At 56.2% G+C, this 25,000-nt stretch overlaps 1 pseudogene; it reads right to left on the bottom strand.

Moving 5' to 3' along the window:
• Positions 1-8,344: 8,344 nt before the first annotated feature.
• LOC128776937 (TAR DNA-binding protein 43-like) lies at positions 8,345-9,791 on the bottom strand (annotated as a pseudogene).
• Positions 9,792-25,000: the final 15,209 nt, after the last annotated feature.

Raw genomic sequence — 25,000 nt, 5'->3', positions numbered from 1 at the left:
AGCCGGGGACACGCGGGCCTGAGACCGACCAGCACACCGCGGACCGGGGGACCGGGAACCTGGGACTCGAGGCCGACCAGCACGCCGGGGGCCGAGGACCCCCGAGGCTCGGCACTTGAGGTCGACCAGCACACCGCGGACCGGCGACTCCGCGCTCGAGGTCGACCAGCACACCGGGGACCGGGGGACCGCGGCCCCGCGGCCCCGGGGCCCCGGGGCCCGGCGCTCGAGGTCGACCAGCACGCCGGTGGCCGAGGACCCCGAGGCTCTCGACCAGTACACCGCGGACCGGGGGACCGGGAACCTGGGACTCGAGGTCGACCAGCACACCGGGGGCCGGGAACCCGCGGACCCGAGGTCGACCAGCACGCCGGGGACCGGGGGACCGCGGCCCCGGGGCTCGGCGCTCGAGGTCGACCAGCACGCTGGGGACCCGCGGACTCGAGGTCGACCAGCACACCGCGGACCTGGGGACCTGGGGACCTGGGGACCTGGGACTCGGGGCCGACCAGCACGCCGGTGGCCGAGGACCCCGAGGCTCGAGGCTCGGCGCTCGAGGTCGAGGTCGACCAGCACACCGGGGACCGGGGCCCCGCGGACCGGCGACCCGGGACCCGGGACCCGGCGCTCGAAGTCGACCAGCACGCCGGGGGCCGAGGGCCCCGAGGCTCGGCGCTCGAGGCCGACCAGCACGCCGGGGACCCGCGGCCTCGAGGTCGACCAGCACACCGCGGACCGGCGACTCCGCGCTCGAGGTCGACCAGCACGCCGGGGACCGCGACCCCGCGGCCCCGCGGCCCCGGGGCCCCGGGGCTCGGTGCTCGAGGTCGACCAGCACGCCGGGGACAGAGGACCCCGAGGCTCGGCGCTCGAGGTCGACCAGCACGCCGGGAGCCGGGGGACCCGGTGACCTGGGACTTGAAGTCGGCCGGCACGCTGGGATCTGCGGATCTGAGACCCGAGGTCGACCGGCACACCGCGGACCGGCGACCCGGCGCTCGAGATCGACCGGCACGCCGGGGGCCGGGGACACGATCACCTGAGCCCCGAGTCCCGACCCCTTAGCCCCGGGGCCGACCGGCACACCGGCGACCCGAACCCCGGTTGCCTGAGTGCCCGGGACTCGAGGAGACCCGAGTTCTACCAGCACGGCCAAGCCCCATGACCCGGGGATCCGTTGAGCTGGTCCCCGAGGTTGACCAGCACGCCGGACTTCGCCGCGGCCGTCTACCCCAAAGTTTAGGAAACCAGTGGATCGCTAGCGACTCTGGGCCCGGTGAGGTCGGCCACCCGAGTCCCCGGGTTCGATGACGAGCGTTGACCCGCTGCCCCCCCCCCCCCCCCCCCCCCCCGGTGCGACCGCCCTGGCCCACGCCTGTCCTTTCTTCCCGTGATTTTTTTTTTTTTTTTTTTTTTCCTCCCACCTCCACTCCTGTCGCCGCTTCCCCTGATCGGATCGGCCCCGCCTTCGTTTGCATTACTATCCTTGACACCCGTTTCTTTCGTTGTAGCACTGGTGGGGGCTGCGTGACGGCGAGACGACGACCATCCACAAACGGTGTCTGGTGGCAGGAAGGAGGGTCTCGGTTAGGCGTCCATTCGATCCACAAAGCCCTCTTGGTGCGCCCTCCGTTCCATGTCCCCCTCCCCCCACCCCAGCCGGGAAACGCTACTGACCCAGGTGGCTGGGGACGAGGCTGTGCGCCGGCGAGGCAGGTGCTGCGTCCCGGCCGCTCTGCTGCGATCCGCCCGTAGTCGTCACACACGGACTCCCTCACTCCACCACCGTGGTGCCCGGACGCCCCCTGCCTGTTGGTCGCTTTTATACTACCCAAAGAGGTCGACGGGGTGGGCGGTGGGGCTTGAGGAAGCTGTCTGGGAGTACATGGATGGAAATAGGAACAGTTGTAGTTAGAAGGAATGGGAAGGGGTGGGGTGTGTGCGCGGGGGCGGGGGGGGGGGGGTGTGTGGGTGGGTGTTTTCACGCGCGCAAGGGAGGGGCGGAGGGGCAGAGAATAGGATCTCAAGGTCATTTTGGAAATACCAACCTGTGTTATTCTCCAAGCACCTTCAACAGAAGTATTTGGTGTAAAAGACGACCACAGAGGGACAACTCAAAACACCACCCCTGCGGCTCAGGGGCCCCCAGACAGACAGGGAGGGTCAGGACCGGTAGGACAGCAGAAGTGCTCCCCCACCCCGACTTAGATTTGAGGCTCTGCCAGACTCAGGCGGTGCTAGTCGCCCACTCTCTTGCCGTCGAGAAGGAATTCCTGTTCTCCTGTGGGGTCATGTAGTTCGGGGAACTTCCCAAGCCGCTCAGCTCACAAGAACACCTACGCCCAGTGTCATGGACTCCCTCCCTCACACTCGCCATCCCCCTCTGAAGCCCAGAAGGGAAAGAAAAAGAAAACATCGACTGCCTGCCTGCCCGCCCGCCCGCATTTACTATTCTAGGTGTTGCCTCACCTATTAACACTGGAAACACAACTCGCATGCCAAAATTCCCATCCTTGTAAAAGCGAACAGTTCAGGGGCACCTGGGTGCCTCACTCGGTAAGGTGTCCCAGTCTCGCCTCAGGTCATGATCTCGGGGTTCTTGAATTTCAGCCCCCACATCTGGCTCTGTGCTGACACCTTGGAGCCTGCTTGGTGATCCATTCTCTCCCTCCCTACCCCCTCTCTCTCCCACTCACTCAACTGGAATGAATGCATACGTAATAAGTAAACAAATGTATAGGTGTGTGTACACTTCAGCGGGCTATCTTAGGCTACTACTCACAAAGCTATGGGACCATCACTGTTCATTCCAAACTATTTCCATCACCTCAAAGAGAAAGAAACCCCACGCCCCCCTCTTCCTCACCCCCCCCCCAAGTACCTTAGACACTGACTCTTGGTAGCCCTGCAATGTTTCCAAACATTGGTGCTCCCCAACCTCTCCCCCCCCCCCCCCCCCGGTCAAAGAACTCCCCTAATTCAGGCACTTCCGGGTTGTTCCAACACCTGGAACGGGGGGGGGGGGGGCGGGGGGGAGAGGAGGGGAGACTGGTGTGTTGGGAGAGTGCGGGGGGGGGGGGGGCGGCACGGGACACAGAAGCACTCTGCCCCCCCCCCCCCCTTCCCTTTGCCTCTCTTCCATCTGGGGTTTCCTGAGGTGTATCCTTTGACGCCATCACTCATCTATGAGAAATGAGAAAAAGAGGACCGAACGTGGCTAGATCGTTTTCGATAGCCCGATACGCATACCCACACGCACGCCGAAAGAAACGAAAATTACAATCCGCTGGAAGGTCAAACAACGGCAGAGTGGTGCGATGAATGACGCTACACTCACACGATACAAGAGAATGCAGCTGTTACAGATTATGTTGGCAGAGAGGTTTTGGTAGCACGGGAATCCGCTTGTGGTGTTCCGATACTTCATGACAAGCGGTGGGAAACCTTCTACGTAGGGTGAGCTCTCTTGTATCCGAAGACACCAAATCATCATTTCAAAGGCTACGGGTGGTGAAATCGCTCTGGCTTGCAACTTCTTACCCCCTATGTTGTTCTCCATGATTGCATTTCAGCTTCCTCCCTTATCCAAGCCAACGACCCTGCCTGGTTTTTATGTACGTATTTCTGTTTTTAAAGAGATAAGTACGACATTGGATCCTAAACGGAGGCAGAGCTTTGGCTACTGGTCTCAGAAACGATGATTGTCTTTATTTGTATGGATCCGCCTAACTTTTGCCTCTCACGCCTTTCCTCTCGCTGCAGAACATCTTAAGATGAAGGGAGCCCGCTCAGGTGGGACCACCGCTTGTGGAAAAAGTCATCGGGGCAAAATAGTGAAAGCAGCGTCGATAAAGAATAGGTTGCGGGTTAGACACATATTCTCGTTTGATCCCCACCCCCCATCGATCAATCACTTACTCCCCTTTGATACCATGTTTTGTTTATTCCTGTATTTGTGGATGGGTTTTCAAAGATTTTACTGTAAGCGCGCGCTACGCCCAGCGTGGGACTCGAACTCACAACCCACGAGATACAGTGGCACGATCCACCACCTGAGCCCACCAGGTACCCTGATGCCACGTTTTCTTTCTTTGCCTCCCTGCCGGCCTGCCTCTCTGCCTGCCTCCCGGCCGGCCTGCCTGCCTGCCTTCCTCCCTCCCTGCCGGCCTGCCTGCCTGCCTGCCTGCCTGCCTGCCTGCCTCCCTCCCTCCCTCCCTGCCGGCCTGCCTCCCTCCCTCCCTCCCTCCCTCCCTCCCTCCCTGCCGGCCTGCCTCCCTCCCTCCCTCCCTCCCTCCCTGCCGGCCTGCCTGCCTCCCTGCCTCTCTGCTGGCCGCCATGTCTGCCTGCCTGCCGGCCTGCCTGCCTGCCTCCCTGCCTCCTTGCCGGCCTGCCTGCCTGCCTCCCTGCCTCCTTGCCGGCCTGCCTGCCTGCCTCCCTGCCTCCTTGCCGGCCTGCCTGCCTGCCTCCCTGCCTCCTTGCCTGCCTGCCTGCCTCCCTGCCTCCTTGCCGGCCTGCCTGCCTGCCTCCCTGCCTCCTTGCCTGCCTGCCTCCCTGCCTCCTTGCCGGCCTGCCTGCCTGCCTCCCTGCCTCCCTGCCGGCCGCCCTGCCGGCCTGCCTCCCTCCCTGCTTGCCGGCCTGCCTGCCTGCCGGCCTGCCTGCCTGCTTGCCGGCCGGCCTGCCTGCCTGCCTGCCTGCCTGCCTGCCTGCCGGCCTCCCTCCCTGCTTGCCGGCCTGCCTGCCGGCCTGCCTGCCTGCCAGCCTGCCTCCCTCCCTGCTTGCCGGCCGGCCGGCCGGCCGGCCTGCCTGCCTGCCTGCCGGCCTGCCTGCCTGCCTGCCTGCCTCCCTCCCTGCTTGCCGGCCTCCCTGCCGGCCTGCCTGCCTGCCGGCCTGCCTCCCTCCCTGCTTGCCGGCCTGCCTGCCTGCCGGCCTGCCGGCCTGCCTCCCTCCCTGCTTGCCGGCCTGCCTGCCTGCCGGCCTGCCTGCCTGCCTGCCGGCCTGCCTCCCTCCCTCCCTGCCTGCCTGCCTGCCTGCCTGCCTGCCTCCCTCCCTCCCTCCCTGCCTGCCGGCCTGCCTCCCTCCCTCCCTGCTTGCCGGCCGGCCGGCTGGCCGGCCGGCCTGCCTGCCTGCCTGCCTGCCTGCCTGCCTGCCAGTCTGCTTGCCTCCCTGTCTCCCTGCCGTCCTGCCTCACCTCCCTCCCTGCCTCTACGTCCAACTGAAACATGAAGTCTGTGAGGTGGGAGCTGTAGCCATCCGGTTCTTCCTATATCCTGATCACAGACCATAGAACGATCTTTGCCATAGATTCGTGTTTTCAATAAATCATCTGTTCGATGGCTATCGATAAAGGAAATTGTCAACTTTTAACGGCTGTGGACCCTGCTCCTGGGCTCCCAGGGAAGCTAGGCTTTAACATTTACCAAGCTCCAAATGACCCTGCCAAACCCCAAAGCGTGTGCTCTGTTTCTGTCCTGAGCACACGTTGCATGTCCGCTTCATTTAAATAAACAACAACAACAAAAATGGATCAAAGGGGTGACTTGGCTGGCTGGCTCGCTCAGCTAGGTCAGGGGAGCGGGTGACTCTTCATTGCCGGGCTGTGAGTTTGGGCCTTATGTTGGGTGAGAAGAGGACATAAAAACAAAACCAATCCATCAGTCAGTCAGTCAGTCAGTTGCGAATTAAAAAGGAGCCTTCCAAACATACAGATGAGAAAATGGAAGAAAACCTCCCTGGATCCCCAAAGATTAAAGTCATACAGCTTTGCACATACTGAAAACAGAAAGTAAACCCTGTAAAAATTTTCTGCCGTGTCTTTCGTCATTATACCTCGTAACAACAACAACAACAACGACAACAACAACTCCTCCTCCTCCTCCTCCTCCTCCTCCTCTTCCTCCTTCATCCATTCTATTTAAGAATTCCCAACACTGACAACTCTTATAAAGACCATCCAAGCACGGGACACAGAACTGCATTAGACCACATTCTTATGGCTACCTGGCAGACATTAGAACTTCCGGCCTTCGTGGTGACACCCCGAGCTCACTGGTGAGCTCTGCTTCCGAGTGCTCCCGTGAAGCACACCACAAGCTCAGTCCGTGTTCACGGGACCACACTTAACAGATCGGGAACAGAACAGAACACACACCATACGGTGTTCACAGCAGCTGACGGAAGGGCAGGGGAAATACAAGTACCTCACACATCCAACTAACGGGGTTCTCTGAGAACAAAACTCTCTTTACGTCTTCCAACGTCTTCCAACGGGTGTGGCTGTCCTTTGGATGCAGAAAACATTCGCATGTCATTTGCTATCGTTGCTCTCGGCACGCTCTTGCACCGAGGTCAAGGGACTGAGAGATGCATCTCACCAGGTTAAAAAAATCTATCCATCGTGTGCCACCACCACGGAGTCTCTGCACGCACTCTCTCCTTTTCTCACTCACACTAGCCTTTCGTACTTCGGCACCACTGTCGGTCGAACACGAGGATCAGAAAACACAAGGTTTCAGAACTTCTAACAGCCTTCTGGTTACATAGCACACCCTTGCATTCATAGCATTGATACGACTCTGCGAAATAAAGAGTAGCGGATACAAACGAGACACCCACCGTCAAAGTCACAGCCTGTATGGTGTGAAGACGAATTCAAGAGTGAGAAAGCACGTAGACGGAAATATTCCTTCCTATGGCAGAATATTTACAGCACTGCTTTCAATGAAGTGCTTCTCCCGTAAACATTTGAAATGAGATGAACGGCACAGATTCAATGAAGGCTTCATACTGTACTTGTGCATAGGAAGGGAGACAAGTGTCACAAACTAAAAACGAAAGCAAAAAGACCAAACACTGTGACACCATGATCTCCAAAAAGGAGGTTTTCCCGGGGGTGGGGAAATAATGTGGTGGGGTTCCAATTAAAACAAGGAAAAAAGAATGTACTTCTAATGAATGGTTTCCATAGTGAACACGCACAAAGAATTCACTTGACGAGTCCAGGGATACAATATTACAGGAGAAATCCTTTGATATCCATTGTAGCCTGTGTGTGTGTGTGTGTGTGTGTGTGTGTGTGTGTGTGTGAGAGAGAGAGAGAGAGAGAGAGAGAGAGAGAGAGAGAGAGATGAGAACCAATCAGGCAAACAGCAGTTCGCTTTCAAACACCTGATATTTCAACACTTCATGTAACAAAACTTCTAAAATTCATTTAGCTTTGCCTCTCTTTCTGAAGAAAAATGTCAAAAATAGTGGTGAATATACCCCACGCTGAACGTACTGATTCTGAAAACTCTCAGTATGGATGGGTTTTATAATACACTTAACCATGGGTGGGGTGCCTGGGTGGCTCCGTCAGTTAAGTGTGTGACTGCGGCTCAGGTCATGATCTTACGGTTTGTGGGTTCGAGCCCTGCACCGGGCTCTGTGCGGACAGCCTGGAGCCTGCTTCGGATTCTGTCTCCCTCTCTCTCTGCTCCTTCTCCTTCCCGCTCTGTCTCTCTCGGTCTCTCAAAAATAAATAAATGTTTTAAAAAAAAGAAAGAAAGAAAGAAAATGAAAGAGAGAGAGAGAGAGAGAGAGAGAGAGAGAGAAGAGAAGAAAAAAAGAAATACACTTACCATGTGTTTAGAAAAATTTGAATTCCTACCAGTCTATACCTACCCCGCTGTATAAATTCCCCAGCTGGAAGATTTAGAATCCGTGCTTGAGCCAAAGCCTGCAGGAAAACCGCTGCCTGACTCTGCATTTGATGGGAGTCCCCAACCGATGGCCGCACCTGATTTAGAACCACTATCGGAGTTCTTTCCAGAACCAGGGACCTGAGGAGGTTCCTCAACACATGACACATAGAAGTACCCTACGACCCAGCACTTTCATGACTAGGTACTTAGCCAAAGGATACAGGTCTGCTGTTTCCAAGGGGCACACGCACCCCAGTGTGCATAGCAGCACTATCGGCGGTAGGCAAAGTATGGAAAGGGGCCAAATGTCCATCGATGGATGAATGGATACAGAAGAGGTGGTATCCATCTACAACGGAGCAGTGCTCGGCCACCAGAGGGAATGAAGTCTTGCCATTTGCAAGTACCTGGATGGAACTGGAGGGTGTCATGCAAAGTGACATTCGTCCCTCAGAGAAACACATGTATCACAGGACCTCACCCGTGTGAGGACCTTCACTTCCCAAACAGAGGAACTCTGGGAAGGGAACCCGGGAAGGGAAGGGAAGAAGGGAAGAAGGGAAGAAGGGAAGAAGGGAAGAAGGGAAGGAAGGAAAAATAACATACAAACAGGGAGGGGGACAAAAACGTAAGAGGCTCTTCCCTAAGGGGAACAAACAGAGGGCTCCTGGAGGGGGTTGTGCCAGGGCGGGGGCTGAAAGGGCGAGGGGTATGAAGGACTCTCCTCCTCAAACCACTGTTGCCCTATAGGCTAAGTACCTTGGGGGTACATTGAGAAAAATAAATTCAATGATAATATCAGAGAGGGCGAGGGTGAGGGCGAGGGCTACCTGATCATCTGCAAATGTAACAAAGGGAAAGTCCGGGAACCGTTTGGGAATGAAGCTGTCTACCGCTTCTCAGTCCTGGCAAAAGAACTGCTGCAGCTTATAGGCAGTCACGTCCCTCTGTAAGGCACCCGACAAACGCCTTCCTGCTTCTCAAAAGCTCATCTGGGCTTGGATGAGATTCAGGAAGTTTGCAGTCACACCATCGTTCCTTGATCGCGTGACTTTCACCTGGGTTTCCTATTACGTAAAAGGAACACAGCCAAAACCCTTTGAAGGACTAGTGTGAATATCTTTCCTGTCCTGAACCAGAAGAACCTCTCCAAAGCTCCCAAAATATTCTTTCAGATCCTGTTCGGTTGTTTTCCACGGGAGACCCAACACTCTTAAATCTGACGTACCCTGGATGGCTCTCTTCACTTTCACTGCTGAAGAAGCAGGCACCTGTCTCGTCCCTTTTTCTGTGGCTATCTTTGGGATAAGTTGACGACTATCCGCTACCGGATTTCCCCAGCCAGCATCAGGGATGCGCAGAATGTCTTTGACCAGCCGGACACCTCTCATACGCTGAGACGCTGGATTCCGGTAGTGCAGTCCACGTGCTGCCGACAAACTGGGCTGTCACTGTGGACAGCAGCACTGTCCCGTCGTCTTCCGATGGCATTTCGATGGGCTCGTCATTCTCATCTTTGGTCACCCGAGTACATTCAGACACCTGCTCTTATTTCTCCGCTAGGCCGCTGCTAGGAAGCCTGACAGGGAACCCGAAGCGGCGAGGGATCCAGGAGCAGCCCAGCTACCGCTTAGCTCCCACGAAATGGCCGCCTTGTAACTCTTTACGGAAGAGGAAAAAACACCACCGTGACCGCCACCATTTAATAACCTTGCTCTAAGTGTGGAGAAAGCAACCACCCATCCCCAAAAGGAAACTTCGGCAGGCTACACGTATAGGACATATGGAGCCTATACTTGCAAGTGCTTACTTACATGGGAACATGGAAAGGTCACCTGAGTCCCTGATGGCCCAGATGGGGTTCTTTGGAGGTGTCTGAATGAGTTTCCTTGTGTGCTCCCTTAGGGAAAGCTGGCCGTGAGATGACGCAGCCAGAAACTAGGAAGCCCTTTGGTTCCATCAGCGAAGCCCCGGCTTTTGGGGAGGAAGGGACGCTCACGGAGATATCCCGGGCCACATTTGGTTTGTGGGTTGCTGCAGCTTTTGGCTTCTTTGCACCAAATTGGCTGTGTTCTCATTGGAAATGGAAAACACCTGCACGATGGGATCCATCCACGGTAATGCTCTCGTGCGATTGGATTTGTTTTTATAAAAGGGGGAGATTTGACCATTGGGTCTTTCGCGTCCTCTCCACAAATAGGAGTGAAACAGAGGCTGATGTTGGTTTGCATCTTGTTTGTGGATCTATGGCCACAGGTGTTATCCATGTGAGATGTTTTCTCTACCTCTGGATGCTATTGCTCACACCAATTTGTAACCGAGCTCCGTTACTGTGTTTCAAGGCAAGCTCTTGTGAACATTGGGCATTCTAACACTCAGGAGGATCAGAACAAACCCAAATGTGTTTCACATTCACGTGAACGGGGTATGGGTGTGGGGTGTGTGTGTGTGTGTGTGTGTGTGTGTGTGTGTGAAATTCTCTACATTCAGAGTTTTATGTTACTCCATAAGAAAGTTGCCTCACGGGAAGGGACACAATTGATGGCCCAGAGAGAGGAGAGATAAAAATTGAACACACCTGCCCTCCCCGCTACACCCACACCCACACACCCTTTCCCAATAGTCAGAAGAATGAGGAAGAGGAGGAAGAGGAGGAAGGCAGACAGATGCCAGTGATCCTAAACCCGCCCCTCCTCCTCCCCGAGCACAAGCGTCAAGATGGGTGCCCACCCCACGGCCTGCTCCTCCTTCACCTCTTCCACAGGGGGCTGAAAAGCAACCAGAGACAAAGCCACTTTTGCAGGAGGCAAAGACAGGAGACAGAGATGGAAGAAGAAGTAGGAGGTGGACGCGCGGACGCGGAGTTGGAGGCGCAAAAGAAAAAGATGAAAGAAACACAAAAAGGTGAGTCCAAAACTTTAAATCTGCCTGGGGCCTGGCCGGCGGCTCCCTGGCCGCCTCCCCCTCCCCCTGTTTCTGCATCAGTTGGTGTGGCTCCAGTGATCTCCTAGGCCATCCCCAGTGGTGGGGCCTCCCGTGTGAGCCTGATGGTGGGGAAACAGATCGTTTGACTTTTTAGTGGACACGGGTGTGACGTCTTGGGTACTAAGGGCCATGGAAGGGTGATTGCTTACTTAAAATGGACATATTTTCGGAGCCGTCGATATCAAATACAATGCAGATAGTTAGGTTTTATTCTTTGTGGTGGTGGTTGTAAAATGGCTTGAATTTGGTGCTCTCTGCATGACAAGCCTTTGGGGTGGGCAGCTCCGGTCATGGCCTTGCTTCCGTCCCAATACTGACCCTGTAATTGTGGTCCTCAAAATATACATCTCTGTGACCTTTACAAACAACATAACACGTTTTCTCCCTCGTTTTACAACAGGTATCAAAAACAAAATCAAAAAAACTTTACAAACACTTACGCCCTTCCTTGTTCCACTCAGACACGCACTCTAGGGTTCAGGCCCGAGGCAGGGGCCTAATCAGCTTTCATGTGACTTCAATTTATGACTTCACCGGTACCCGTTGCAGTTTGTCAGCAAAAAGTACTTCAAACGATGGTCGATTTTGTCTCTCGCATACAGTGTTCGTGGGTGAATGTTGACAGGAGATAGGTTAAATACACAAAAATGTTTACTCGTAAACCTTTAAATTTTTTCCTTGTACCATTTATTTTTGAGAGAGAGAGAGAGAGAGAGAGAGAGAGAGAGAGAATGAGAGAATGAGAATGAATGTCAGCGAGGGAGGGGCAGAGACAGAGGGAGACACAGAATCCGAAGCAGGCTCCAGGCTCTGAGAGGTCAGCACAGAGCCCCACGCGGAGCTCGAACTCACGAGCTGTGAGATTGTGACCTGAGCCGAAGTCGGACGCTTAACTGACTGAGCCGCCCAGGAGTCCCTCTTTGTAAACTTTTAAAATGGCTTCCCAAATCTTTCATGACCTGTAACTTCAAAGCTTTGCTAAGTTAAGTGGTAAATTAGGTTCAGTTCTTCAGACATCTGAGTCTTTTCCACAGAAGATAAAATACTAAATTGTGAATTACTAAACCTACGGCGTTTTCTTTTCTTTGTTTTTTTGTTTTTTGTTTTGCTGTGTGTGTGTGTGTGTGTGTGTGTGTGTGTGTGTGTGTGTGTGTTTGGTCTTTGGCTTTATTCAGAAAAACAGTAAAGATACTTGGGTCTGTTAGTAAACATGTTTCATCGTTTGTTGTTGTTTTTTTTCCTTGAAGATTTGTTTTCCAGCCTATTTCTTTATTTTTAGGAGAGAGAGAGAGAGAGAGAAAGACACACACACACACACACACACACACACACACACACACACACACACACACACAGAATGAGTCGGTGGGAGGGGCAGAGGATCCGAAGCGGGCTCTGTGCTGACAGCACAGACAGCCCAATGCATGGCTCAAACTCACGAACCGAACCGTGGGATCATGACCTGAGCCGAAGTTGGATGCTTAACTGACAAAGCCACCCAGGCGCCCGTTTCATGACTTGCTAAAAATTGTACAGTAAAAGAAAAAAGAAACAAAACCAAACACCACAACGTGTTTCTGAAAATGATGAGATACATTCGTACATTTGACAGTGTAAAGAAATCTGGTGTGTGGGGGGCCTGGGTGGCTCAGTCGGTTAAGCGTCTGATTTCACCTACGGTCATGGTTCATGGATTTGAGCCCTGAGCTGGGTTCTGCACTGACAGTGCAGAGCTCCCCCTCTCCCCCTCTCCCCCTCTCCCCCTCTCCCCCTCTCCCCCTCTCCCCCTCTCCCCCTCTCCCCCTCTCCCCCTCTCCCTTTCCTCCCAGCTCTCAAAATAAAGGAATTAACTTAAGAGGAAAAAAAGAACTCCATAAAAAAAAATAAATAAAAAGAAGGCAGGCAGGCGGAAAAGAAGAGAGAAAAAACACAAAATACTATATGGTCAATCGCTATTCTTGCTGTGCTTATGTCAATACTGAAGCCATGTCTGTTAACACTGGACTTATTTTACAAACAAATAAGTTTTCATTGGGCTATCTTTGACAGGAATGGAGGGGTCTCGATAGAAAAAGATTGTATTTCAATAGCTCTTTTGTGGATGTTAACTTCTAGTTCTGGTTAATTAATTTTCTTTGACTGTTTGTTGTTTGCCTTTAAAACTGGGCTGGATCCTGAATCCTGGTTTCCTCGAATATCTGACTATGACTCTTCAAACTCAGGCTTCCAATCCTCTCCCATCCTCTTATCTTACCATCCTGAAGAACTCAAATGGCCCTTTTCCCTGAAGCCCTGCAAAGGAAAGCTGGACAACTGGAGATAAACTTCAGAGAAATTGCCACAGTTGTAGACAATCTGTGTGCCTGTTGCTCTATGGGCCATTCAGAACGAGACATTTGCTGCTGTTGTGTTTTTGTTGTTTTTAAAGTAGGCTTCACCACGCCCAGTGTGGAGCCCAACTGGGGCCTTGAGCTCACGACCCTGGGATTGAGACCTGAGTGGAGATCCAGACTTGAATACTGAACCTGAACCCACTGAGCCACTCAGAATCCCCCAAAATGAGACATTTGAACTACATGCCAGAAAAATCGGTCAGATTGCCCCCTGCCTGCTCCCACTCCAGCTGAGGATGCTTCGAGCCTGGCATCTAGACACCTTCTCACTGACCGCACTTGGGACTTAGACACTGGGTTTATAAGTTGTTCTACCCATTAACCCGTGGTGTTCTTTTCTTTCTGTAGAAGTACCTCTTATTAGTTATCTGATTGCTTGCTGAACGAGGAGGCAGAGTCAAAGCTAGTTCACAAACACTTGCTGCAACTGTATTAGCTCCTCTTTAGAAATAAGAACCCATATTTTATTTGTATTTTTATAAGTTTCTTAATATTTATTTTTGAGAGGGGGTGGGGGGAGGGAGACCCATAATCTGTAGCTGGCTCCAGGCTCTGAGCTGTCTGCACAGAGTCGGATGCGGGGCTCGAAATCACAAACGGCGAGATCCTGACCGGAGCCAGAGTCCAATGCTTAACCCACGGAGCCACCCAGGTGCCCCAGCAACAAAAGCCCACATAAACAGGGGCACCTGGATGGCTCAGTCGGTAGAGCGTGTAGCTCTCGATCTTGGGGTTGTAAGTTCGAGCCCAACGTTGGGTGTAAAGGTTACTTAATAAGATTTAAAAAAAAACATACAAATAAAATCAGACAGCAATTCACTTGGGTACAGTAAGAGGCCCTTGACCACCACAACCTTCCCCCCCGTGCCCTCCCCCCACAAGGTGGTTATAACATTGGGTTTGACTATACTGTTACTATTCCTTAGAATACACTTGGGGAGAAATCTCAGGATATGATGCAGTACCAAACTATGCAGAAAAATACCCAAGATCTCAGATAGGAATTATCTCTGATTCCCCCCCCCCCCCTCCCTACCCCCAATTAGCATAAGGGAGCAAAAGTTGTGACCTGCACCCTGTCAAATCCTTCCCTTCCAAAGCCCCTGCCACACCCTAATTCGGCTTGAAATAGTTTCAGAAGGTGGACCTCCATCCCTGTTCCATAGAAGTGGAATGAGGGATTGACAATGGAAACTTATAAAGGGGAAGAAAACTTAACACCTCTGACTCCATGTTGCTTCGATTCCCTTCACAACTTCTGTGTAGCCCTGCACCTAGGCCTGTGACAGGTGAGATTTACAGAAACTGTTCTCACCGGGGGAGATAAACGGATAGCCCTAGCCCGAGCCATCACCCATCATCGTCCCCGTTCCTTACCATTGGGAAATGATCCAAACTCCAGAGGCTGGGGGTGAGTGTGGGGGGCGGGGAGTGGGGAGTGGGCAATTGAAACTGTGCCACGGAGGGTTAAGGAGGCTGACGCTCGCTCTCTCTCGCAGAGAACCTAAATCTTGTTCTTCAGGGAACTATTTGCCCCTAATCAGCTATTGTGTCTTTTCAGGTCCCACAAACAAACTCTAGCTGTCTCTGAAGAAGCCTGGACTCAAGGTCCACCGATATGCTTGCAGCCTATAAGCCAGCACAGCCCTGAGAGAAAGAGCCTAAGTCCCCATCCAGGTTATACCAGCTCTCGGGGCATACCCACAGCCCCTTCTCCGTGTCCTAAGGTAACCTCCTGACATCAGGGACTAAATTTTGCCTCCTTCTCATGTTAAGTCTCCGCCCCTAAGCAAACCTGGGAATATGCATGACAGGTATGTTTCCTCAATGTGGGTGCTCCATCTTTCCTCATCAATAATCACAGATGTGCCTTCCCTTTTATCAACAGGTATGTAAAGGATTCTTGGGATTTCATTCTTTTGTCAATTCAAGTGTATTCCAATGTTGCACTGGCTCCTTCAAATTGTCCTTGTTGAAAGTGTGTTGCTGTCCCTGTCTCTCTGTTAAAAATGCTTTGCCAAATACAAAGGCAGGCCATCTGAGCCAAGCACATGAACTATGTCTGCTGGTCAATGGAACTTACAGAGAACATACGTCACTTTTGAGTTTCCCACCATTTATGTTACAATAAGTTCACCCCAACGAGGAACCCTAGGTGGTTCAAAGACATATATGTGTGTTTACACACACACACACACTCTCATACCTAGCAAGGAGGGACACACCCAGGGCAGACAAGACAGTCACCTGGCACTGAGGGACATAAAAACATCAGGTTGATCGTCCGTGATTTCTGAGGAAAGATTATCGATCAAGACGGGGAAATGATAAAGGAAATTCTAAACTTTTTATGTTGGTGCTCTCCCAGGGAAGCTATACATTTAATATTTACCGAGGTCAAAGGGACTCCAGAAAACCTCAAAGCATGAGCTCTTTTTCTGTCCTGAGCACAGATTGTATGTCTGGTTTGTTAAAAAAAAAAAAAATTTTTTTTTTTCTTAAACATAACTAACTAAAAAAGGGGGCTTCCAAAGGCGGCTTATAAAGATAAGGGAAACAAAAGAAAACAATACAAAAACCTTCCTGGTCGCCATAAGATTGAAGTCATACAGCCTTGCACATACTAAAAACAGAAGATAAAGTCTGTAACTTTCTGGAATGTGTTCTTTCTCCTCATGATGATTCCTAACATCTGCGGCCAACCCCCCCCCCCCCCCCCCGCCCCCGTGCCCTGTTTTTCCTTTTTTTTTTTTTTTTTTTTTTTTGGTAAGCTGTATGTATGCCCAATGTGAGGCCTTCCCCAGATGACTGACTGCTTTGTGAAGATTGCGTATCCCCGTCAGCCCTCCTAACTTGGGCTCCAATGAAACTCTTTTCCTTCCTCTTTAAAATTGTTTTTAAAAAGGCTCGTTCATTTTGCATCGACATAGGGTAAATGCTATAAAAGGTAAGCAAGACATAGTGAGGGGACAAACTGGGAAAGGTGGACAGCGTTTAAAAGATGCTTTTAAATGCTACACTTCTTCCTGCCTTTCCTTCACAGGTAGGACAGCACCTACACCTACTGTCGTTGGCAATGGTCATCGGCCTGGAGAGGAAGAAACCATTCCATAGTTTTCCACACGGCGGATGAGAAGGCCCTCTCGGACCAAATCCAGGAACTCCCTTACTGTGAGCCAAGGACCGGTGTTTTGTCGTTTTCCTTTCAGTTGTGGTTAGAAGTAGACATCACCTACAATTGAGATTTTTCACCATATATAAGCGTAGAGTTCAGTGGTATTAGGTGCAACATTCACATCCTCCTCGTTGCGTTCTCTCTTTCCATTCCATTTGTTGTAGTGTTTTAAGATTTATGTTTTTGATGTTTATTTATTGGTTTATGGGGGAGGTATGGGGGGGTAGGGAGGGAACCCCAAGCAGGCTCTGCACTGTCCGTGTGAGAACCCAATGCAGGGCTTGGTCTCACGAACCCTGAGATATGACGTGAGTCAAAATCTAGCAAGCGTGGGATGCTTCACCCACTGAGCCACCCAAGCACCCCACCGATTCCATTTGTTTTAAAGACATAAACGTTGCAAACTTTTTTTTTTTTTTTTCAACTTTTATTTATTTTTGAGATAGAGAAAGAGCATGAATGGGGGAGGGTCAGAGAGAGGGAGACACAGATTCTGAAGCAGGCTCCAGGCTCTGAGCTGTCAGCACAGAGCTCGACATGGGGCTTGAACTCACGGACCGTGAGATCATGACCTGAGCCCAAGTCGGACACTTATCCGACCGAGCCACCCAGGCGCCCCACAACCTTTTTTTTTTTTTTTTTTTTAAGTTTGTTCATCCATTCCTTCATTCCTTCATTCATTTTTCACATTCTCTTCACTCGATGTGGGACTTGAAGTCACAACCCTGACAGAGATCAAGAGTCCAAGAGTCGCATGCTCTTCTGAGTGAGCCAGCCAGGAGCCCCTTCCATTCCATGTTTTGAAACAACCCCAGGATCCTGACTCAGACTCCCAATTTGACTGATGAGAGCCCCGCCCACGCCCTCTAGGCCATCTGTGGGGCTGTTTCATGTGTGTCCATCTTTCTTCCTCCTTTTAGTGGCACGTCAAAGGTTGCATGTGAAACAGCCAGTGCCTGTGGAATGAAACTGTACTCAGTTTCCCTTTGGAAGCAGGTGGGAGAGGGAGGAGAGGTCAATGGCTAATCAATAGAGTGTTAGTGTTGCTTTACAGGAGTGTGCCCGCTGGGACCATCGCCCGGGGTCACAATTGTCCCCTGTCAGGCCTCCCCCACCCTCTATCCCTTATTGCCCCATGCCTGTGTTTGGCCTCTGAACCCTAAGACACCACCATCACGTGTTTCATGCCACCCTCTGACTCTGACTCGGCAGGCCACGCCACGCCACACCATGCCGCTCGCTCGCTCGCTCGCTCGCTCAACTCCCTACCCTTCCACGTACCTGCACCCCCACCCCTGGAAGGCATTATAGTAAGATTTCATCCTCCACATCCATGATTCTCAAATGGTTTATTGAGGTTTCCTGGGTTAGGAAAAGGAGGGGACTCTCTTTGCTCCAGAGAAGGCAAGTTCTTCAGACATCATCTTCTCCCCTCCCCCCTTTCTCTCCCCCACCCCTTCTTTCTTTCCCTCCCCCCCTTCCCTCCCCCCCCCCCTTTCCTCCCTTTCCTCCCTTTCCTCCCTTTCCTCCCAGTAGTTCAGAAACTGCAGCCTAAGGGTTGGGGGAGTTGAAGAAAGCCATTCAATGCAGAGAAGCCCCAGGCTCAGACTTTAACAGAAAGCTTTCTGCATTTGAACAAAGGGGTTGAATGAGGCCCATTGGAATGAATCGCCCTGAACCTCCCTTCCACTGCCACTCCCATCCCCGCCCCCCACCCCTCCCCCACCCTCACCCCCACTCCCACCCCCACGAGTCCTCCAGTGGTTTGGGGAACTGAAGGCTGCGGGTGGGCAGGGGGTGGGGGCGCATGCATCCTAAGCGGCAAAGTAGGCCCCTGGTCCACAGGAAAAATACAAACTCTATGTACCGAAATCTGTTGCGTCTGTATACGCCGATAATGACACCGCAGAAAGACAAATTAGAAAAGAAAAGAAAAAACAAACCCCAAACAACCCAATCCCGCTTACAATTGTACCAAACATGATAATAAAGAACACGAAAAGAAATAAAGGAACAAAGACACATCCGGCCAAGAGCGAGCGGGTCTCCCTGTACGTCAGCTACTTTAGAGAGTCCCTCTCCTAGAGGCCCCTTCAGCTCAACAGCGGGCTGCACAGGTGTCCCTGTCTCTAGCCCGATTCATCTTGGTGCGAGCACCCTAAGTGGCCAAGGAGGCCCCCGGTCCACGGGAAAAATCATGCCTGGGTACAGCGGAGTTGTGTATCCCGGGCAAAGCGGTCAAGGGGTTGGCGAGATGTGTGTGGAGGAGAGGAGGTATCTGTTCCGGGGCCGCCCTCCCGGGTACCGCTCTGGCTGAGAAGAGGGCAGTGGGGCGCGGCCTGGACCCGGACGACAGTTGCTGCCTGCTGCTGGGCTGAGGGCTGAGGGTAGTGGGGCAATGCCCACGCTGGCTCCTGCGACGCAGTTCGTCCTGGGCACCTTCTGTGGTTTCTGTCGAGGTGCCGGTTGCCGTGATGACCGAGGCTAAACTCCCCTCTCCGCCTGGTTGTTCAGACGCCCGATCCTCCCGTGTTCTCGGTACGTGGACTGACCCGCACCCTCCCATCCCACCAGACCCCTTGTGCCAATATTTCCTGTTTCAGAGTTCTTTCGCCTTGTCCGGAAAGTAAACAAACCACACTCACAGATATCGACCCCTCGAAAGAACAAAGAGACGTCCAGGCACGAGCGAGCGGGTCGCCCTGTGCCTCGGTGTACTTTAGAGACTCGGTCTCTTACAGACACCTGAAGCTCAACGATGGGCTGCGGCGTCCCTCCCTCTCTCTGGCCCAGTTCCATCCCGGGACGAGTCCCACAGTCTCTTTGCGCGACGACACCACCGCTCGCTCACGTGAGCCGGAGGCAACGTGCTAATGGACCGGAGGGTGGCACTGTAGATTCAAAGTGACCTACGCACCAAAGCGTCCGTCAACGTGGTGTCCGGAAACCTTGGACGTTGCCGTGCCCTGGATGAAATCGTCGCTCTGGAGACTCGGGCACGTGTCGCCCGTCTTCTCTACGTTCTTCCTACCTTTAGTCTCCCTGTGTGTGTTTGCCCGACATCTTGCCTGATGGTTCACGGAGGAATGAGACACCCATCCGGCAAGAGCTGATGCTCTGCTCACCACGGCACGTGACTGACGGAAAAGAATACGCACGGGCCCGCACTCATCTTACCCTTCGTTCTCCACCGTGTCAGAAAAACGTGTGGCCTGCCTTCCTCCTGTCCAAAGCCAAACTGGAAAGGAAGACTTAGATGTAAAGGAAACATTAGAGAAGCTTTCAAAAAGCAGCAGCAAGCAAGCAAGCAAAGTAAACCACCCACCCCTACCCTCCTGCCCAGCAGGTGCAAGAAGCATGCACGGAGCACTCTCCTCCTTTTCTCCCTGGAAGGGCCCCCCCCCCCCCCCCCCCCCCCCCCCGTCTTTCCTATGCCACCAGGGGAGTGACATTCTTATCCTCAAGGACAGGGGGAGAAGTGGAGAGAATTCTAGAGGAGAACAGATCTTGGTTGGTTGGTTGGTTTTAAAATCCTCATCATCCTTTAGCCTCCCCACGTAGTTCAGTTAGTCGTCCACCGTCGCTTCTCCTTGTTCAACCCAATATACAAGCGTTTAGGTTTGGCCACTTCTCAGGGTCTTGGTTTCCTCAGGAGGGGCTCTACCTGTCACGTGAAACTTGTAGGAAATCAATTTGTTGGCTCCTTGTACGGTTAACCTGTCTCGTGTCAGTGTCACCCTCAGGGTCACCTGCAAACCCTAAGAGGGTGGAGGCATAGGGTGTGTCTCGGTGACACCTTCCTTTTCCCTGCGGGGGCCCACCCCCCCCCACCCCCCCCACCCCCCCTTTGGACTGTAGGGTCCTCTGGGAACCGGGACATTTTTTTTTTTTTTAATTTTTTTTTTTTTTTAACGTTTATTTATTTTTGAGACAGAGAGAGACAGAGCATGAATGGGGGAGGGTCAGAGAGAGGGAGACACAGACTTGAAACAGGCTCCGGGCTCTGAGCTGTCAGCACAGGGGCCCGATGCGGGGCTCGAACTCACGGACCGCGAGATCGTGACCTGAGCCGAAGTCGGCGCTCAACCGACTGAGCCACCCAGGCGCCCCATGGGACATTTTTTAGTGAGTGGCTATTAACTCCTTCCGTTCTCCATCCCCCCCCCCCCCCCCGCCGCCACCGCCGCCCGTAGTGGTGTTTATTGAGGACAGTAATGGTGAAAGCCATATTCTTGTCGCTTGCCACGCGGTGCACTTGCACCCATGTTCCCCGTACCTGTTTGTGGTCTTTGGACTTCGTCGTGGCCCCGTGCGGCGAAGGACTTTGCTTAAGCTTTATCCGTGGTCGTTTGTTTATCCATCACCCCCTTTCTGTCCCCCCCCCCCCCCCCCGCAGCTTGGTTTGTTATGTTTCCGAGAGAGACGCTCCCCCGCTTGACCCAATAGAATAAAAACGGCTCGTCCGTCCGTTGTTGTTCTGGGAGTACTCTCTCGCGTGGTTTCGGTTTGACCGTCCGTCTCTCCCTCCCTCCCTCCCTCCCTTCCTGCCCGCCGAAATGTGTCTAAGTCCTCCCGGGAGCGCGGGCGCCGCCTGGGCCGCTCTGGGCCGCCCGTGCCCGGCCTGCCCGGTGTGTGCGGGGAATTTTCCGCGCACGTCCGCCTCGGCCGGCCGGGGAGTCGAGTGGCCCCGGTCTGCCCCCCCCCCCCCCCCGCCTTTTCAGCGGCAGCCGCCCCGATGCATTTTTCTTTTTTTTTTTTTTTTTAAATTTTTTTTAACGTTTATTTATTTTTGAGACAGAGAGAGACAGAGCATGAACAGGGGAGGGTCACAGAGAGGGGGACACAGAATCTGAAACAGGCTCCAGGCTCTGAGCTGTCAGCAAAGAGCCCGACGCGGGGCTCGAACCCACGCACCGCGAGATCATGACCTGAGCTGAAGTCGGCCGCTCAACCGACTGAGCCACCCAGGCGCCCCCCGATGCATTTTTCGAGTGTCCCTTGGGCTGCCGGGGTCGCGCCGTGCCGGCCGGCCGGGAGCTCCCGAGGCGGACGCCCTCCGCCGGCCTGGGACCGAGAGGCGGCATCCGGAGTGGGCCGGGACGAGATCGGGCGGCCGGGCCGCCGGCTGTGCGCCCTCTCGGCCCCGAGATCGCGAGCTGTCCCCGCTGACGTTTCGGTCGGTTGTCGGGCGCCACCTGGCGGCCGCTTTTATATAGCGTTTCCCCTCCGGAGCGTCGGCGACGTCGGCAAGGGATGCGATTCGGCCGCGGTCCCCGGGGCGGAGTTCCAGAAGGCCGGCGACGTTGGCGTGATCGTCCCGCTGTCGTCGGGGCGCCGGCGGCTGGTGCACTTGCCGGAGATTGAACCTCCGGGTATATGGGGGAGTAGCGGCGGCGCTCCCTGGGAGCGAGCCGGGGTGGGGGGCTGCCCGTCGACCAGCACCCGCCGGTGCTTTCCTCCCCTCCCACCGCCCCCCCGACCGCGGGGACCGTCCGGGGCCGCCACCCGGAGACTGTGGCCCCGTGGGTCGCTTGTCGGTCCTTCCCTGCCAGGCGTCTTTTGTCTTCCCTCCCGCTTCGCGGTCGGGCCGGGCCGGGCCGGGCCGGGCCGGTGAGGACCGTCCTGAGCCTTGAGGGGAAGCCCGCGGAGGGCGCGATGGGCCCGGGCGGGGGCACGCGTGGTGCTCCCGGTCGTTGGACCCGATTTTCTCCCCAGATTTTCCGAGGCCCGCTGCGGAGTTGGGGACCGGGCCGCGAGGGGAAGCCCGTATAGGGCGCCAACGCCGGCGCGCCCGCGATCCCCGTTGAGGTCCTGTCGTCGGGGGCGCCTCCGCGCAATTCAGACCCCCCCCAAAACAGTCCCAGCCGGGGGTCGGGGACTGGCATGGGGCCGGTCTTGCGAGGTCCGGGGAGGCTTCCGCAGGCGACAGCGCGGAGTGTTTTATTTTTCTAAGTCCCGACCCGGAGACGACCCGTGGACGGGCGAACGTGTAACGGGGCAGGGCCTACCCGGCCATCCTCCCCCCCCATCCCGCGATTCCCCGGTCGGTCGGTCGGTCGGTCGGTCGGTCGGTCCCGGGGTCGACCAGATGGCCCCCGGGGACTTCCGGGGGGGGTGGGGTTGCTTGGCGGTGATGGGAAGATGCTTGGGGCCCGTGGCCGGGCCAGGGTCCCAGAAGGTCCCAGTGACCTGTGGCTCGGCCCCGCCTGCCAACGCGGTTATTTTTGTCTCCTGAAAGAGGTACTTTTTGCTGCCAGGTAGGTGCTGACACGTTCTGATGTGGCGGTTGTCATCCTGTAAGAGAGACTTGGGCCTCGTCGCCGCTGGCTGGCGTGGCTCCGGGCTTGGCGGTGACGCCGAGCCGAGCCCGACTCCGCCCTTTGCCCGCCTGCTTGCTCGAGCCGTCTGCCTGGGCCTGCGCGCCGGCTCTCGTGCATCCAGGTGTGGTTCAGGCTGTGGCGCCACCTCCGGTCTCTGGCACCCGAGGGCGGCGTGGGGAGGCGGCGTGGGTCTTCTACCCCGTGCGCTCCCCGCTGCGGGCACCCGGCCGTGGCCGTGACAAACCCACCCTCGCAAGGCTCCGTGCCGCGTGTCAGGCGTTCCCTTTTCCCCTTGTGGGTTGTCCGGCTGCCTGTTCCCTGGGAGAGGTGGGGGAGGGGTGCTGGCGAGGCTGAAGCAGGTCCTCCTCTGGTCGCTGTCCTCGCCGGGCGTTTCCCCAGCCCCCTCCTCACCCCAGGACTGCCTCGTGTGGCGGTAACCGATCGATGTGGTGATGTCGCGCTCTCCCGGGCCGGGCCTAAGCCGTGTCAGACGAGGGACGGACACTCCTGGTGAGTGGGACCGCTCTTCTCGTTCTGCCTGCGGGCCCCATGCTCCTCCTTCCCGCCTGTGGGCGGCGCGGGGGGTTGCGGAGGGGTGCGGACTCCGGCCCGACCCCGGCCTCCCGTCGCTGCGGGACCGGGGTCGGCTGACGCAGCGGACACTCTCGCTGGCCTCTCTTGGCTGTGTTGTGGTGGGCGGCCTCCCTGTGGTGGGGGGGCTGCACCCGACGCCACGCTGCTCGCCGCCTGGGCGTGCTGAGCGCGTGGCGCCTGGCCCTCCGTGGTGCCCCTGGAGCGCTCCAGGTCGTCTCAGGTGCCTGAAGCCGAGTGGTGGCGCCGTTCCCTGTTCCCAGCGGACCCCCCTTTGGGTCGCCGCCGTTGGCGGAGTTGCCCGAGGTGGGCGGGTGGCAGAATCGGTGAAGGGAGGCACACCCGTTCCCCCCGCTGCGGGGAGCGGGCGCCTTGTCGTCCCCGCCCCGCCACGGGCCGCTGTTGCCCGGAGGGGTGCGGGGGGCTGACTTGGTGGGGCGAGTTGAGCGATCGTGGCGGGCCGAGCCGGCGCCGTGGCGCTTGGCCGAAACTCCCTCTGAGCGAGGACTGTCGGTTTCTTGCCCAGCGCGTTGCTGCCGGTGTTTTGCCTCGGTTTTTCTCGGGCCTCACCCGGAGGCGCGGCGCTCCTTCCGGGCGGCGACACGAGCAACCGCGCGTGGGGAAGGCAGGTGGCCCTCGTTGTGGGCCCTGACCGCGAATGCTCAGGAATGCCCTGTGTCACTCCGTTGCCGTGGACCTTTCTCCCCCGCCCCGGGCCCTGGTGGCCCCGGGAAGAAACGCCTTTTATCTGGCGGGTCCCGATGGGGGGGACGAATTGGGTGGGGGGCGGCGCGCCCTTGGTGAGAAAGCCTTCTCTAGCGATCCGAGAGGGTGCCTTGGGGTACCGGAACCCCCCAGTCGCTGCCCCTCCTGTGCGCGTAGTGGCCACCTGTGTCAGGGTGACTGCATGCCCTTGTGCGTGTTAGGCGGAGCCTTCTCTCCCGCGCGAGAGGAGGTCTGTCGGCCCCGCGGTGGGGCCGAGCGCCGCTCTTCGCCTACCGCGGCCTGCGCCTCCCCCCTCTGAGTCGGGGGAGGGTCCCGCCAGGCCTGGCCGGTGTCCGGTGCCGTGGCCCGTGTGCCTCGGGCGTGTGGTGTGCGAGCGCGCGCGCACAGCGCGCGGCGTCCCCCCGCCTCTCCCGTGGCGGTGTGTGTCCCGAGGGGCTTGGGGCGCCCCTGCGCGCCCCGCCCCCCCTTGCGCCGCGCGAGCGGCGGCTGTCTCCCGCCCGCCTCCCGTTCCGGGCTTTGCCGCTGGCGGGTGGCGCGCGGGCGCGGGTCGGGGCCGCGCCTGGCTTTGGGAGGCGCTTCCCTGGGGCGTGGCTCCGGGATGGACCGAACGGATGGAGGTTGGAGACGGGCTCCCGCGGCGGGGGTCCCGTGGGTCCGGACCCCAGCGCCGTGCGTTGTGGGGGGGGGCCTGGCTCGTGGGGAGGCTCGCTAAGGGTGCTGAGGCCGGCTGGCGCCGCGGGCGTCGCGGGACCGCCCTCGTGCTGGTGGCGGTGGGATCCCGTGCATGTTTACCCGGTGGCCCGGCTCGCGTCTCCGTTGGCGCGCCCTTCCCCGAGCCCGTGCCCTCCTCCGCGCACGCGCTGTCTGGTCCTCGCTTCGTGCGTGCCCCCTCCCCGCAGCCTCCGGCCCACCTCCCGTTCTGTGCTGCTTTTGGTTCCCACCCTGCCTCGGCTTGGACGACCGAGCGCGCGTCCGCCTCTTCTCCTCTCCCTCCCCCCGTCACCGTGTCGGGACCGAGACCAGGCCTCGCCGTTTGTCGGGTGCCCGCCCCCCCCTTGGGCCGCTGTGGCTCTTGGGGGGCCGGGTCCCAGGCGGAGTGCTGTCGGCCCCACTCGCGTGTGAGTGAAGGAA

The sequence above is a fragment of the Panthera pardus genome, unplaced genomic scaffold (assembly GCF_024362965.1).
Source record: "Panthera pardus isolate Hobbes unplaced genomic scaffold, ASM2436296v1 HiC_scaffold_143, whole genome shotgun sequence".
Classification (NCBI taxonomy): domain Eukaryota; kingdom Metazoa; phylum Chordata; class Mammalia; order Carnivora; family Felidae; genus Panthera; species Panthera pardus.
This window is presented reverse-complemented; position numbering and strand designations above follow the sequence as displayed.